The following is a 15,633-nucleotide window of genomic DNA, read 5'->3' on the forward strand; positions in this document are numbered from 1 at the left end:
GAGCCACCCAGGCGCCCCATGACAAATGCTTCTTAAACAGGACATCAAGGCACTACCAATAAGGAAAAGACTGATACATTTGACTACATAATAATTAAGCACGACTCTTCATCAAAGGATCTGTTAAGGGAATGACGGGCCTGAGTGGTGATGTTCGCAATACTGGTAACGCAGAGCATCATATCCGTGTTACACAGAGAACCGATTACACGCGTATCTACACACCTTACACACGTACGTATAATAAAATGCTTACATATATAGATGTATGTGTATACACGTAAATATAGAAGTGTATATAATATATACACATAAAATAGAAGTATATTTTATTATATGCGCCTTATGTATACGTATATGTATAAAATACGTGTACGTTTTCTGTACGTACGTATATATGTATACATGTGCAGAATATGGAAAGAAAAGGACAGCGCGCACGGCAAAAAACGAGCAAGAGCCAAACCGTCAGGGAAACGCTGGGTGAGGCCACTCACGCCCCCCAGAGTGGCTAAAACGTAACAGGCCCACAGCGCCAAGTGTTGGTAGGTGCAGACCGCGGCAGCTGACTGGTTTGTGGACGTGTCAAACCCTGAACCCGAGAATCCCACCCCGAGGCCCACACCCGGCGGGACGCCCGTGTGCGCCGAGCGGGAGACAGGCTCCGGGCTCACAGCGGCAGCGTTCCTAACTGCCGGAAACTAGAAACAATTCCATGTCAAGCACCGTAGAATAGGTCAGAAACAGGTGGTCTGTCTATGCAGCCGGAATCTACACAGCGGTCTACACGAACCGCCACAGCCACACACAGCGACCCAGATGAGTCTCACAAACGCAAAACTGAGCCAAAGACACAAAACACAAGGGTGCACGCTGTGTGAGTCCATTTACAAATGGTTCAAAACAGGCGACGCTAAGCCGTAGAACTCAGGCTGGAATCCTGTGTGGTGAAAGGAAAAAGCCGGGAAGAAATTTCCCTAAAAGTCGGCACGATGGAGACGACTGTAGTCAGAGAAGGCCCTGGGGGAAGGGAAGCGGAGGGGGGAGAAGGCCCAGAAGGTTCCATCTCCTGCGCTGATTGCTGGTTGCTTGGATATCTGCTTCATAATAATTTACAGAACTGGGAATATATGTTTTCTACGCTTTTCTGAGGGAGTGTTACGTTTCACAGTATTTTTTAGTATTTTTTAATTTGAAAACATTTTTTTAATGTTTATTTTTGAGAGAGACAGAGCATAAGCAGGGGAGGGGCAGAGAGAGAGAGGGAGACACAGAATCCGAAGCAGCTCCAGGCTCCCAGCTGTCAGCACAGAGCCCGACGCGGGGCTTGAACCCACGAACCGTGAGATTGTGACCTGAGCCGAAGTCGGACGCTCAACCGACTGGGCCACCCAGGCGCCCCTCACAATATATTTTTTAGAAGAGGCTTAAAAATTACCGGGTCGGGGTGCGGGGCAGAAAATATGTCAGTCCTCCCGGGCAGCGCGGGGGAAGCAGGAGAGTCTCAGCCGGGAGAAGGGCATCAGAGGCCGAGGATCCAGGCCCGGTGGGTGCGGGACGGCCGGCTGCTGGCCCCGCAGCAAAGAGGGGGGTGACACCAGGAGAATTCCAGGCCAGTTGTGAAGGCCCGTGAGCCACCACGCGAGGCCCTGAGCTGTGGCCACACGTGGGCACCCAGCCCAGAGGGCAAAGGTATTCACCCCCGCGCGCCGCCTCTGCGGGAGGAAGGGACGCCCCTTCTATTTTGCACAAAGCTCCACCTCCTGGAGGGGACAGCATTTCCCAAATCACGTTTTCCTCTAACTTTCAAGTTTAAAAATATAAATACACTTACTGTAGGGACCCGGGACTTTATCCCCGAGACGTGCACGCCGGCAACGTCAGACTGGAGCAACGCTTCCTTCCGCCCCGATCGGAGGGCCTCCAGGGGGCGCCACTACCAGGTCTCTGGCTTCTCCGCCCCGCCCCCAACCGTCCCGCCCCGCACCCCCACCCGGTGCCGGGCAGCCCCGAGAGCGCGCTCTGCCTGGTGAGGGTCCCTCACGCGTCACCGGGGGACTGGCTCCACGCCCCCACCGCAGTCGGCACGGAGTCCGCGCCAAGGCTGGCAAAGGCTTGAAGACATTTAGGGCCGTTGGCAACAGGACCAGGTGATGTCGTGGGTGGGGCAGGTCCCCGAGGCTGCCAAGCGTGAAAAGGCCAGACCGTTCAGGGCTTCTGCCAGGTGGGCCCCGGGGACGGTGGCCCCAAGCGGGACAGCAGAGGGCCACGCCGGTGTGCCAGAGGCCTGGGGCGGTCGGTGCCTTCCCCTCCTCCCCTGCACCTCGGCCCCTCACCTCGGACTTCCCGGACTGGCTGAACCCCTCGGAAGCCTTCGTCTCTCCGTCTCCCGTCATTAGATGAGCAAGGAGTGTAAACAAACACCCTTCAAAGTGGCTGGAAGGTGAGCACACACCTGGGGGCAGGAGCCGGTGGTGTTCACCATTGTCTAGAGTGCGACAGTCAGCACCCGCCAGGCTCCCTGCTGCCTTCCTTCCCAGACCGGGAAGGTTTGGGGGCCCCAGGGGCCTCGAGGGGCTTCAGAACAAGGCGGTCTGGCTGCTGATCCCATATTCCAGAGTCCCTGTGTCACAGGGACCTGACTCTGCCTGGGCCCCAGCTCTCCTAGAACCCGGGTCCTGCCTGGGCCTCAGGTAGTGCCGGGTCCCACCTTCCCCCCTGTGCTAAAGCCCCCGTGAGGACTTGGGCGGTTTCTTGTGGGCTCTCCTGGGCCAAAGATGATGCCCTGGCTTTGTCTTTGCTTTTGGCCTTCATCCCGACTGAATAAAAGCAAAACGTAGAACAACAGACACTCGAATCCAGACGCACAGCCAACATCGCCCATGGCACATGACGTCCACTTCCGTCCCTGCCAGTGCCTCCTGCCCCTGCTCTCAGGGCGTGGATATTGGTGTGATGTAAGTACATGAAGTTGTGATGTTGGCAGAGAGGCACATGAGGATATTTATGGAGACAAGTGTCCCCAGTCCACACTGTGCCACCGTTCCCAGGGCTGGCCCCTCCTCCTGGCAACACCGTCTCCGGTCTCCACGGCAGGTGCCCCGTGGGCGCATCCGGCTGCAGGTTCTGGACCCTTTCCACCTGCTACATCCACTCGGACATCACTGTGCCACACTCAGTCGTGTTTCGGGGAAACCCGGTTCAAAACTGATAACTCTGGTTCAAAAGCTGGGCCCCCCTAACTTGATGCCCTGAAACGTTTTGCATGACATTGAGGAAAATGAGGCATAAGTGGCTCAAAATGGAATTCGGTCACTTATAATCACTGTGTAATAAAAAGATCATTTGAAACGATTAAGTAAAAAAAAAAAAAATTGCCCACTTTGAGAGTTAGAGATCATCCATTAAGGATGAATCTTCGTGAAGCATATGGGTTATGATGGCCTGGGGTCTTGCAGCAACCTCACCAAAGGTGAGTCAAATTAAAAGTTCACCTTTAGCTTCAAACTTTAGCAAACCCTTGAATTCATGAGTGTTTTCATTAGCTCACGTCTCTCGTTTTGAGCCTTCGAGCACCATTACAACTAATTGCCTACTGACTTTGAACCTCTTGAAAGCTTTCTTTAAAAAACCTTTCGATCCTTGGAGAGAACAGTATTTTAATTATACTTAATAATTTTTCAGTTCCCATTTTCCAGTCTTTTCTCTGTTACATCGACTATTTACTAGCAAACGTGTAGACACAGCTGTTCTACCTCTGATGAATCAGCGAGGTACTATTCTGGCACTGTGATAGTCTCAACACGTACAGGTTTTCCTCGTGACTTAAAAAAGCGAAGTGGGAAAAAAATTTTGTCTCTTTGAGCAATCTTTGGAAACACGTTCAGTCTGGACAGTGTTCGCGCATCATGACAGAGCGTGGCCCGCGGCTGCACCTTCCAGAATGGAGGCACAGAGCCCCCCATCCCTCCCTGCCGTCAGCCTGCGGGCCTGAGCAGGCAGGTGGTGGGGTTCCAAAGGACGTCCTCCCCCACCCCCCGAGCTGGGGGACAGGAGGGGCCAATGGACAGATGGCATAAAAAGGCTGGAGGTGGAGGAAGGGACAGGGCGTGCTGACAGGAGGGGCTGCCTGGGACTGAGGGAGGCCCCGAGCAGGGATGGAAATGGACTTCAGATAGTGGGAGGCAGGAGGCCGGACCCCAAAAGAATGTTCTAGGAGCAGTTCAAGAAGCAAGATCAGAGGTCTCAGGCCTCCCTACTCTGTCTGTGATATGCGTTCTGCATTTTTGTGTGCCACGGAATGCTGCTGCAAACTGGTGGAACCAGAAGTGTAGGTGGGTTCCCTCCAGGGGGTGGTGGAACAGCTCACTGGGGCAGAAGCCTCAGTGATTCTCCAGTGAGGGTGCCATCCTGACATTGGAACCTCCCTCCTAATTGTTTCTCCCTCCCCAGGCCCCCCCAAATTCCTACCCACATTTCTTTGCCCCATAGGAACCAAAGACCTTATTCTCTCATTTTTTTCTTACAATAACCCTGCAGTTCCTATCAGGAAAAGCATGATCACAAAGAAGCCAGAAGGTCTCATAAACCATTAAAAAAACCCTGATAAGCTGGGCCCCATTGAAATTAAAATGTGCAAAGGATGCTGTTAAGAGAATAAGACGACAAGTCACAGATGGAGAGGGGAAAAAAATTGCAATACATCACATATCTGACAACAGACTTGTACCCAGAATATATAAAGAGCTCTTACCATTCAATAACAACAAGTCGACCAGCCCACCCCTCAACACCCACTAGAACACCTGCAACACAAGAGACAAAGCAGACTGAGCGCAGGTATGGCGAGGACGTGGGACAAGTGCATTCACAGGGCCGGCGGGAAGGAGAGAACAAAGTAAGGCAGGGTGAACCTGCAACCTCAAAATTCCACGGTTGTATTTTGCTCAAGAGAAACAAAAATATATCCACCCAAGGAAGTGTGCTCAAATGCTCATGGCAGCTTCATTCATAACTGCCCCAAGCCGGACACAACCTAACGACCCCATCAGGGGGCTGGATACACAGAATGGCGCATCTGTGCCAAGGAATGTGTTACTAATACGCGCAACCCCGGGGGACATTTTTAAAACATTATGCTAAGTGTAAGAAGCCGGACACCAAAAAATTACCTGCCATGTGATTCTATTCACAGAACATTCTTGAATAGGCAAAGCCGATCTTGTAACCGGAAAGCACGCACATGGGTGGTTTCCCAGGGCCCGGAACCCCGTGCAAAGGGCACGGGGAACTTTCTGAGGCGATGGAAACATTCTAATATCCTGATCGTGTTGGCTGGCAGTTACATGGTGTTGACACTGTAAAAACCCACTGAACTGGAAAAAAAAAAAAAAACCCACAGCAAATTATACACTTTAAATGGGTGCATTTTATTGTATGTAAATTTCACCTCCGTAAATGTGCTTTTTAAAAAAACAGCCAGCTTCATTTCTCGGGCAACAGAAAAATTAGTTCACCGTGCAAGGGCTGGCGGGGGGGACGGTAGCCGGGGGGGGGGGGGGGGTCTGTGTTTTAAAAATTTTTTTTTTTTTCAACGTTTATTTATTTTTGGGACAGAGAGAGACACAGCATGAACGGGGGAGGGGCAGAGAGAGAGGGAGACACAGAATCGGAAACAGGCTCCAGGCTCTGAGCCATCAGCACAGAGCCCGACGCGGGGCTCGAACTCATGGACTGCGAGATCATGACCTGGCTGAAGTCGGACGCTTAACCGACTGCGCCACCCAGGCGCCCCAGGGGGTCTGTGTTTTAAAAACAGGATTACCAGGGGGCACCTGAGTGGCTCAGTTGGTTAAGCGTCTGACTTCGGCCCAGGTCACGATCTCATGGTTTGTGAGTTCGAGCCCGGCGTCGGGCTCTGTGCTGACAGCTCGGAGCCTGGAGCCTGCTTCGGATTCTGTGTCTCCCTCTCTCCCTGACCCTCCCCGGCTTGCGCTCTGTCTCCCAAAAATAAATAAAAACATTAAAAAATTTAAAATAAATAAATAAATAAATAATAAATGACCGATGACCTGATTTGTACTCCCTGGAGAGGAGATGTCGTATTAGTCCTGGAAATAGTTCTACCCTGCCTCCCCACTCCCCAAAGAGGGGACGTGACTCTTTCAAGGAGCACTAAAGAGGGGGAAAGGAGAAAATTCGCATCTTGTTACCCTTCTGCGGGAGTCAGGGCAGCTGAGGGCGGCTCCGGGCAAGGTCCCAGGTCGAGGGCAGGGAGAGGTGCTGGGCCACAGATGCCTTCACAATGTCCACTGGCAGTGCTCACCCCCCCCCGGGAGGGAAGCCGGGGCAGGGACTGGGCCTGGGGCTCGTCCGGGCAGGGCTGGTTACGGTTACGAGGAGAGACCCGGGCTGTCTGGACCACAAGCCCTACCGAGGTCTAGACGGGAGCTGCACGGCAGCCCCCACCCCTCCCTCTCCGCCACCCCTACACCCAGCCAAGGCCACAAACTTCAGACACAGTTCAGACTCACCCCTTTCCCTGACCTCTTGCGCCCCCGTTCCCCAGCGCCCTGCACTCTGCCCCCTGGTGCCCGTGGCTTTTTTTTTGTTTGTTTGTTTTTTGAGAGAAAGGACGCAAATGAGGGAGAGGCAGAGAGGGAGAAGCAGGACTCCAATATGGGACTCAGACTCAGGAACCATGAGATCATGATCTGAGCCCAAGTCAGATGCTTAACCAACAGAGCCCCCAGGCGCCCCCAAGTGGTCTTTTAAAAAGTAAACTAGACATCTGTCTACAGACCCTTCAAAGGTGTGGGGTTACTTTTAGGAAGAATTCCAAAGTCCTTAAGATGCCCTTTGAGGCTTCCTGCCAGCCTCACAGGAGGTCTGAGGCCTGCGCCTTCCCACACAGGGTGCGCTGGCCACCCTATGCCTTCTCCTGCCCCAGGGCCTTAGTACATGCTGCTCTGTCTCCTTAGATGTTCTCTCCACTCTTCACCCAGGCCCCCCTTCAGGTTTCAGTTTAGAAGCCACATCCTGCCCCCTTGTGCTCGCACGGCACCCTGTAATCTTTTCCTCTTTTTGTCTAACTTATATTGTTTAATCATACACTTGTCCGTGTGACGATTTGTTTCATGTCTGCTGCCCCAACCGTAGTTCACAAAGGCAGCAACGGTGTCTGATTTGCACATCACCGGGTTTTTGAGGCCTGGAATCGTTCCTGACACTTGAGAGGCCTAAGGAGATATCCTTTCAATGGATGGATGAATGAACAGAGGAGTGTTTTAAAATACAGGCTTAATTATTTGTTAGGTATGGCGAGGCCATCAGATCAGGAGTCAACTGCCATTGGAACAGGCCAACCCTGCGAAGGGCAGTCCCCCCAGCGCCTCAAGACAGCAAGGCATCAGAATACAGCAAACAGAAGCTGTGATCAACACAAGGGTCAGGCAAGTGCCTGTGGACACACACACACACACACACACTCTACACCCAACCAGGGCGTAGTAAGATCGCAGCCAGCAGCCCCTGGGTCAGGGTTATTGAAAGACGTGCTCAACATATAACTCACTAACTTCCTTCTAGAAGCAGAATGGACCCTTCCTCCTTCTCGTCTCCTTTCTACCAGGACTATCAGTGACGGGAACTGGAAGCTGGTATGACTCCCAGAGGGCATGGGCTTCTAGTTTAGAAAAAGACACTCGCTCCGCTGAAGCCAGAGCAGGGGCGCGACCCCAGTCCCCGGGGGAGGGCAGTGGACCTGCCCCAGGCTCAGCGTGCCTCTGAGTGACCAGCACGCATTCCTCCCAGGCGTGGGGCATCGGTCAGATTCTAGGCTGCAGACCACAGGATCCACCCCAGCCAGTCTGAACAGAAAGGTATTTATTAAGGGTTAAAGACAGATCACAGAGTCATTGGAGGGACTAAAGAAACAGACACAGGAATGCGCCTCCAGGAAGGACTCCCAAAACCACAACACAGAGCCAAGCGGCCACGGGACATGCGTGTGTGCGTGGGGAAGGAGCTCCTGAGGCAGGAAGCCAGCCGTCCAGCCGTCTCCCAGGAGCCACCCTGACCTCGGGGAGTCACCGGCAGCCACCAGCTCCGAAGTGCCTCTGCCGCAGTCCCTGCCACATTCTTCTCTCTGCACAATTCGCCGTCACACGCAGTCCATGTGGTTGGTAGAGAGTAACCCGCATCTTGTACTTTAGGGGAAAGGGAGTCTGGAAATGCCCTTTTTAGCTCCAGCCTCTCCTCGTGGGCTGGTGCCTTCGCTGGGCCTGCCGTCCATCCCTGAAGGACGAGACATGGCTGCTTTTTTAAAACCACGTGAATTGTCGGGGCGCCCGGGTGGCTCAGTCGGTTGAGCCTCGGACTTCGGCTCAGGTCATGATCTCGCGGTCTGTGGGTTCAAGCCCCGCGTCGGGCTCTGTGCTGACAGCTTGGAGCCTGGAGCCTGGTTCACATTCTGTGTTTCCCTCTCTCTCTGACCCTCCCCCATTCATGCTCTGTCTCTCTCTGTCTCAAAAATAAATAAACATTAAAAAGAAATTAAAAAAAAAACCCAAAACACATGAATCGTTGGACAAAATTCTGTCCTTAACTCTCAGTGGCCGTGGCTCTACCCCCTATGACCCAACCTTCCAGATGCTGAAGGTCTATCTTTCTGGACATTTAAGTTCACTGACCTCTACCCCCTGTGGGCAGATATCCACGGCTTCTTAGAACATAGAACCAACCATGGGCACAAACTCCATGCAGAGACTGGAAGTCTGCAGCTGCTTGTCTGGCCCATAATCCCATTTCCCAGCTGTTAATGAGCCAGTGCGACCTGCTGGTCCATCCCTAGAGGCCCAGCAGCTGGTCCTGGCTTTCTCTGTCCCTTGAGATGCATTAGAAAGAGGTCTTTGTCACCTAGAAGACACACAGATAAGGAACACCTTGTTTACATCAAGATCCCCACTTTCAGGGCGCCTGGAGGCTCAGTCAGTTGGGCATTTGACTCTTGATTCCGGTTTAGGTCATGACCCTAGGGGCATGGGATTGGGCCCCATGTTGCTCCGCACTGACCTTGGAGCCTGCTTGGGATCGTCTTTCTCTCCGTCTGCTCCTCTCCTCTGCTCACGCGTGCTCTCTCTCTCTCTCTCTCAACTAAAAAAATAAATAAAAATAAAAATAAATAAAAAGATCCCTGCGTTCAAATCCTGCCTCTCCTGTGACATACATGTGCAAACTGGGGCAAGTCGTTTAACCTCTCGAGTTACCAATTTTCTCATCTATAAAACACCGTGTGAACCGGCAAGCAGCAGGCCGCATCTCGGGAGTGAGCGCCTGTGAACGCGAGAGCGTGCTGAGGCCGTGTCTGGGTTCCGTGGGCCAGAGTGCTGTGGGGACGCAGGCTGCCGCACTGGGAGGGCGTCACCGATGTCACCCATTTGGTGCCATCGCTCTAGGTAAGTGGGTGTTGTAACTGTCATCATAATGACAGGAGTCTTCTGGGGTGGCCTTGAGACCGTGGAGCTCTGGGGGCGCCCCGGGGGCTCAGTCGGTTGAGCGTCCCGACTCTTGATTTCGGCTCAGGGCGTGATCTCACAGTTTGTGAGTTCGAGCCCCATGTCCGGCTCTGTACTGACAGCGTGGAGCTCTGCTTGGGATTCTCTCTCTCCCTCCCTCCCTCTCTCTCTACCCTCCCTCCCTCATGCTCTCTTGCTCTCTCTCAAAAATGAATAAACTTTAAAAAAAAAGACTACAGAACTCTGTCGTTAATGAAGAACGAGAAAGTCACCATGAAACACACCACGGCTTGAAGAAAAGACGGATTTATCTGCTTGGACTAGGAGTTGATTTCCCAAAGGGCAAACCCCCAGGCAGGGCCTTTGGGCGGGGAGGGGTGGGGGGGAGACCAGGAACAGAGCTGCACAGGCAGCCCCTTCCCTGCCTTGTGAGCTCCTAGTCCCTACTCATGTGCGGAGGCTCCGGACCACGCTGTCTTCCAGCATGGTGACACAGACTCCCAGAGCCACCCTGTCCCCTCCCATGGCTGCAAACACCTCCAGGGGAGGCTCTGGCCCAAGTCTCCCAAGCTCAGGGCCTCCAACTGGGCCTCCAGCTGCTATCGTATACTTACCCTTGGTCTGTCTGCTCACGAGCAACAGAAAACACCGCTGGCAAATGTACGCAGGAAAACTTTATTTACAGAGGTATTAAGTAGGGGTGCCTGGGTGGCTCAGTCGGTTGAGCATCCGACTTTGGCTCAGGTCATGATCTCGCGGTTCATGAGTTCGAGCCCCTCTGTGCTGACAGCTCAGAGCCTGGAGCCTGTGTCAGATTCTGTGCCTCCCTCTCTCTCTCTGCCCCTCCCCCGCTCATTCTGTTCCCCCCTCCCTTAAAAATAAGTAAACATAAAAAAATAAAAAGATATTAAGTAGGGGCGCCTGGGTGGCTCAGTCGGTTAAGCATCCACCTTTGGCTCACATCGTGATCTCGCGGTTCATGAGTTCGAGCCCCTCTGTGCTGACAGCTCAGAGCCTGGAGCCTGTTTCAGATTCTGTGCCTCCCTCTCTCTCTCTGCCCCTCCCCCGCTCATTCTGTTTCCCCCCCCCCCTTAAAAATAAATAAACATAAAAAAATAAAAAGATATTAAGTAGGGGTGCCTGGGTGGCTCAGTCGGTTGAGCATCCACCTTTGGCTCACATCGTGATCTCGCGGTTCATGAGTTCGAGCCCCTCTGTGCTGACAGCTCAGAGCCTGGAGCCTGTGTCAGATTCTGTGCCTCCCTCTCTCTCTCTGCCCCTCCCCCGCTCATTCTGTTCCCCCCCTCCCTTAAAAATAAATAAACATAAGAAAATAAAAAGATATTAAGTAGGGGCGCCTGGGTGGCTCAGTCGGTTGAGCATCCACCTTTGGCTCACATCGTCATCTCGCGGTTCGTGGGTTTGAGTCCCGCGTCAGGTCTCTGTTGTCCAGGCAGAACCTGCCTTGGGATTCTGTGTCTCCCCCCCCCCTCAAAAACAAACAAACATTAATAATAATAAAAACAAAAAAATAAACTTCTTAAAAAAAAAGGCGGTAAGTAGCTCTCAGAGACTCCAGAAGGACAAGCAGACCACACAGCAGAGAACGGTGTCCAAGATCACAGCACAGAACCACCACCAGGGGACCCAGGCACGGTCTCAGGGCCACTGGATAGCGGGCGGGTGGACGCTGCAACCAGGAGAGCCGCCACCACGGCCTCAGGCGCAGGCTCCCTCACTGGATGGGCTCCGCTGGGCTGCTGGTCAGGGTCCCCGTCGAAGTGTGGGGGTGGCACACCTGAGTGTCAGAGCCTTGGTCCGGACTCCAGGAAGCCTGAGAAAGCAAGTCTGGACCTCTGGCTGTACGGTGTGAGGTAGGCTCTCCTCACGGGTGGTCCCCTGGGGCCGAGGTGGCTGAGAAGCCGGTGAGTGCTCTCCTGTCTCTTCCCCTCAGCTCTGAGGCCCAAGGAGATGGTGGAACCACAAGATGCGAGGACCCTGGGTCCCTAAACCTCTGTGTCAGCACGTCATCAGGCTGAACAGGAAGACGGGTACTGGACTATCACAGGGACCGAAGAGAATGTTTTAAATAAAAGCTCGTATTGCGTTAGGCCGCTGGTCTGGTGGAGTTTCTCTCTCAGGGAAGCTAGTATTATCCTAACTTTTGCAGTGGCCAAAAAGAATTTAAAATGCCCACTTTGTCGCCTCAGCAGGTACCTCAAATTTGGCAGGACATCTTTGTCCCACACCTCCAAACCTGTTCTCTTTTATTTTTTTCATTTTTATTTTTTTACTGTTTATTTATTTTATTTTTGAGAGAGGGAGAGAGCACGTGAGCGGGGAGGGGCAGAGAGACAGGGAGGCAGAGACTCCCAAGCAGGCTCTGCACTGTCAGCAGAGAACACAACGCGGGCTCGACCCACAGACTGTGAGATCAGGACCTGAGCCAAAACCAAGAGTTGGACACTTAACTGGCTGAGCCGCCCAGGCACCTCTCTTTCTTACTTTCAGTCTCCCTAGCCTTCAGTCAGAATCCTGGTTGTCACCTTGTGTTCCTCCCTCTGCACTGCTCCTGGCATTCAACCAGAGGCCAAATCCTGCAGATTCCTTCCTGTCAATCCTCTCAACTTTCCCACTTCTACTACTCTGGCTTATACATTGATCCTCACCTCCTTCCTTCCCTGACTCCTGGATCAGTCCCCTGATTGGTCCCTGCCTTCACTATGCCTCAGTTCCAGTTCATCCAACTAACCATCCATCCATCCGCCCTTCAATCCATCCATCCATTCAACAATCCATCCATCCATCCACCCATCCTTCCTTCCTTCCTTCCTTCCATCCATCCACCTACCCACCTATCCATCCTTCCATCCATCCATCATTCCATCCACCCACCTATCCATCCTTCCACTCACTCATCCATCCACCCATCCATCCATCCATCCATCCTTCCTTCCTTCCTTCCATCCACCTACCCACCTATCCATCCATCCATCCACCCACCCACCCACCTATCCATCCTTCCATCCATCCTTCCATCCACCCACCTGTCCATCCTTCTACCCACTCATCTATCCATCCATCCACCCAACTATCCTTCCATTCACCCACTTATCCATCCATCCTTCCACCCACTCATCCATCCATCCATCCACCCACTTATGCATCCATCCATCCATCCATCCACATATCAATCCATCCACCATTATACCCACCCACCTACCCATTCATCCATCCATCCACCCACCATCCATTCATCCATCCATCATCCATCCATCCAGCCAGCCACCCACCCATATACCCACCCAGCTACCTATTCATCCACCCACCCACCCATCCATCCATCCATCCATCCACCCATCCATCCATCCATCCACCCATCCATCCATCCCTGTCATCTACCCACCTATCCATCCTTCCTTCCATCCACCCACCCACCTATCCATCCTCCCACCCACTCATCCATCCATCCATCCATCCATCCATCCATACACCCACTTATGCATCCATCCATCCATCCTTCCATCTACCCACTTATCCATCCATCCAACCTCCATCCATCCATCCAATTTGTATTTATTAAACCATTACCATGTGCTAAACAGTGTAAAAACTATAACAAATGAGTTTCTACACAGGTGATTGGGAGGACCAACATTAGTGAAATAGTCCCACTAAGAAATACGTAATTACAGGTGCTATGAAAGGAAAATGACAGGTTTTTATGAGAGCATCATAATGGGACCTTAAACTGGTCAAGGGGGCAGGGAATCCTCCGCCGAGGAGGTGACCTTTGAACTGAGGTCTAAGGGGTGGAGGCAGTAAATCAGGAAAGGGGTGGAGGGTGGGACCGCGATCTTCCAGGCAGAGGGAGCAGTGAAGCAGGGAGGAGAGGGGCACGTGTGGGAACCTAAAGGTCCAGTGTTGCACAGGACAAATCTTTTTCATCGTGTATTCCCAGGACTAGCACAGCATCTGGCACATAACAGGTGTTCGGATAGCCTGTGAATGAGCCAATGAATAAACGACTAAGGGAAAGGGTGGGCGAGGGGACAGGCGGACAAGGCATGAAGCTGTAATGCATGGCAGGGTCTACACGCCAGAAATAGGGCTGCAGCCTCCCTGACGCCCTCCCTGACTCCAGGCTTGCCGCGTCCAGCCCCGCTCCAGCCCCGGGGCCACAGTGCTTACGCCCAGCACAGCGCGCAGCACACTGTGTATGACCGACCGCTTATTGTCCCACCCCTCGCCACGATGAGGTCCACAGGAACTTGTCTTGTTTGCCAAGGTGGCCCGCGGAGGAAGCACAGCATATAAATAATTCATGAGCTGGCAGGCACAGGAGGCAAACGGCAAGCATCAAAGTCAGCGGAGCAGGAGAGGGCGGAGTTGGGAGGAGTGAGACGGCTGCCAGCGTCGGTGGGCGCGGAAGGGCTGAGAGCCAAGTGGAGCGCACACACGCCCGCGGCGCTGGTGAGTCACGACGGCAGCCGAGCCCGGAGCCCGCAGAGGTGAGCAAGGACACAGGGGCAGAGGACCCAAGCAGGAGGAGCCACAGGGCGGCTCCACGTCACGGCCACGGCATGCCGCCTGCTCAAGCTTCCGGCTCACGCCTGTCCGGTCACGCCACGGCCCCACCCCTGGCACTTCACCGACACCCACTGTCCCCTGCATCGTGGCTCTGCATGTCTGTGTGTATCTCTCTGTGCCGAGTGCCCCCGGGGCACAGGCACCCCTGCGGTGGGAGACTCCCCGTTCTAGAGCCTCTGTGCCCTGCCCAGTGCCGTGGGGAGCCCGGCACTCCCTCAGTGGGGTGCAGCACGTGGGTGTTGGAGGGACGAACGGCCAGCAAGAAAGGGAGAGGGCACAGGACCCGGCGGGCAGGCCAGCTGGCGGGGGGGGGGGGGGGGGCCTAAACAAACAGAACCTTTGCCGGGAACTCTAGCAACACCACGGATGACTGTGAGGCCGCTTCCTCGTCTGAAACCAGGCTTCCTGTGTGTGGTGTCTGTTCCGGTCCCCTGGTCCTGCCTTTGGCAGAATGACCAGCTGCACCGTCTCCGTCTGCCCTTCGGCCCCTGGTCCCTGCAACAGCGAGCCTGCATCTGTGTGCGTTCGCTCCGTAAACATTACTGAGCGCCTCGGGTATGCAAGATGCAAAGACACCAGATGGGAGATTCTGCAGGAGAATCCGGTGGGAAAGACGGTACGTGGTAAACATGTGTAGTCACCATGATAAGACAGCACCCAGGGGATTCTGGGAGCCCACACCCAAACCAAAACTGTGGAACAGTTGACCCTCAATGCCCTTCTGACTCCACTTCCTCGTGTGTAAGAGTGACCAATGAACCACCACTGGAGGAACTGGGGTCAGAGATGCTACGAACTCTGCGTCCCCCAGGCAGCCAGCTGTGTGGTCCTTCAGGGCGGCTGGGAACAAACACGATCCCTGCAGCATTTGGACTCCAGGGGTCCCGCCTGGGGGCTTTGCCTTGGGGCCAGCAATTACTCCCTGGGTACACAGCCTCACTCAGTCCCTGGCCTCTCTGCATTCCCAGCTGCCCGAGGTCCTCAATCCTAGGGCCTCACCACTCTGTGCTGAGTGACCGCCTGTGCCCGTTTGCTGGGAGCGGCTCAGTCGTGGGTAACCCGGGACAGCTGGTCACCTACGGCCTGAGCCCTCTGCTGTACTGGCTGGGTCCACACCCACACGCTTTCCTGGGCAGCTGGGCTGGCACGGGAGGAGCTCTGTGACTGGCAGCCTGCCGGCCCCAGCTGCCAGGATCCAGGCCATCAGACCTGCCACCTGCTGACTCAGCCGCCCCTGGCCCGCCGAGGCTGTGCTCACGAAGGCAGAGGGACAGTTCTGAGCTTGCAGGCGAGGCGCACATCCTGCTGCTCCCGGGCATCGTTCCACCCTCAGCAGCTAGCAGGGCACTTCGTGAGGAAGGGGCTCCGTGATGAGGGAGCTGGCAGAGGTCCTAGGGTATAGTGTGAGCATGACACAGGCCATGTACCTCCTGTCTCTGGTCTCCTCTGCAGCCATTTGCACACAGGACTCCCAGGTTCCAACCGAGAACACCGTGTTGCCTGGAACCCGGTCCTCTCTCAATTTCCC

The 15,633-nt window shown here is 54.1% G+C and overlaps 1 protein-coding gene across 12 annotated transcripts in view; it reads right to left on the reverse strand.

Annotated features, from left to right (window-relative positions):
- Positions 1–15,633, reverse strand: part of BCL2A1 (BCL2 related protein A1) — a 58,273-nt gene that overhangs the window by 26,900 nt on the left and 15,740 nt on the right. For 8 of the 12 annotated variants that reach the window (XR_006705407.1, XR_006705403.1, XR_006705408.1 and 5 more), the window contains 2 exons: positions 9,073–9,153; positions 5,193–5,375 (listed from right to left, as the gene is read on the reverse strand). The exons of 2 other annotated variants lie outside the window; for them this stretch is intronic. The gene's annotated coding sequence lies outside the window, so the exon portion shown is untranslated. Of the gene's footprint in view, positions 1–5,192; positions 5,376–7,873; positions 8,296–9,072; positions 9,154–15,633 lie in introns of those variants that run through there. 2 more of the 12 variants (XR_006705402.1, XR_006705400.1) reach the window with 2 other exon arrangements.

The sequence above is a fragment of the Leopardus geoffroyi genome, chromosome B3 (genome assembly GCF_018350155.1).
Source record: "Leopardus geoffroyi isolate Oge1 chromosome B3, O.geoffroyi_Oge1_pat1.0, whole genome shotgun sequence".
NCBI classification, from domain to species: Eukaryota; Metazoa; Chordata; class Mammalia; order Carnivora; family Felidae; genus Leopardus; species Leopardus geoffroyi.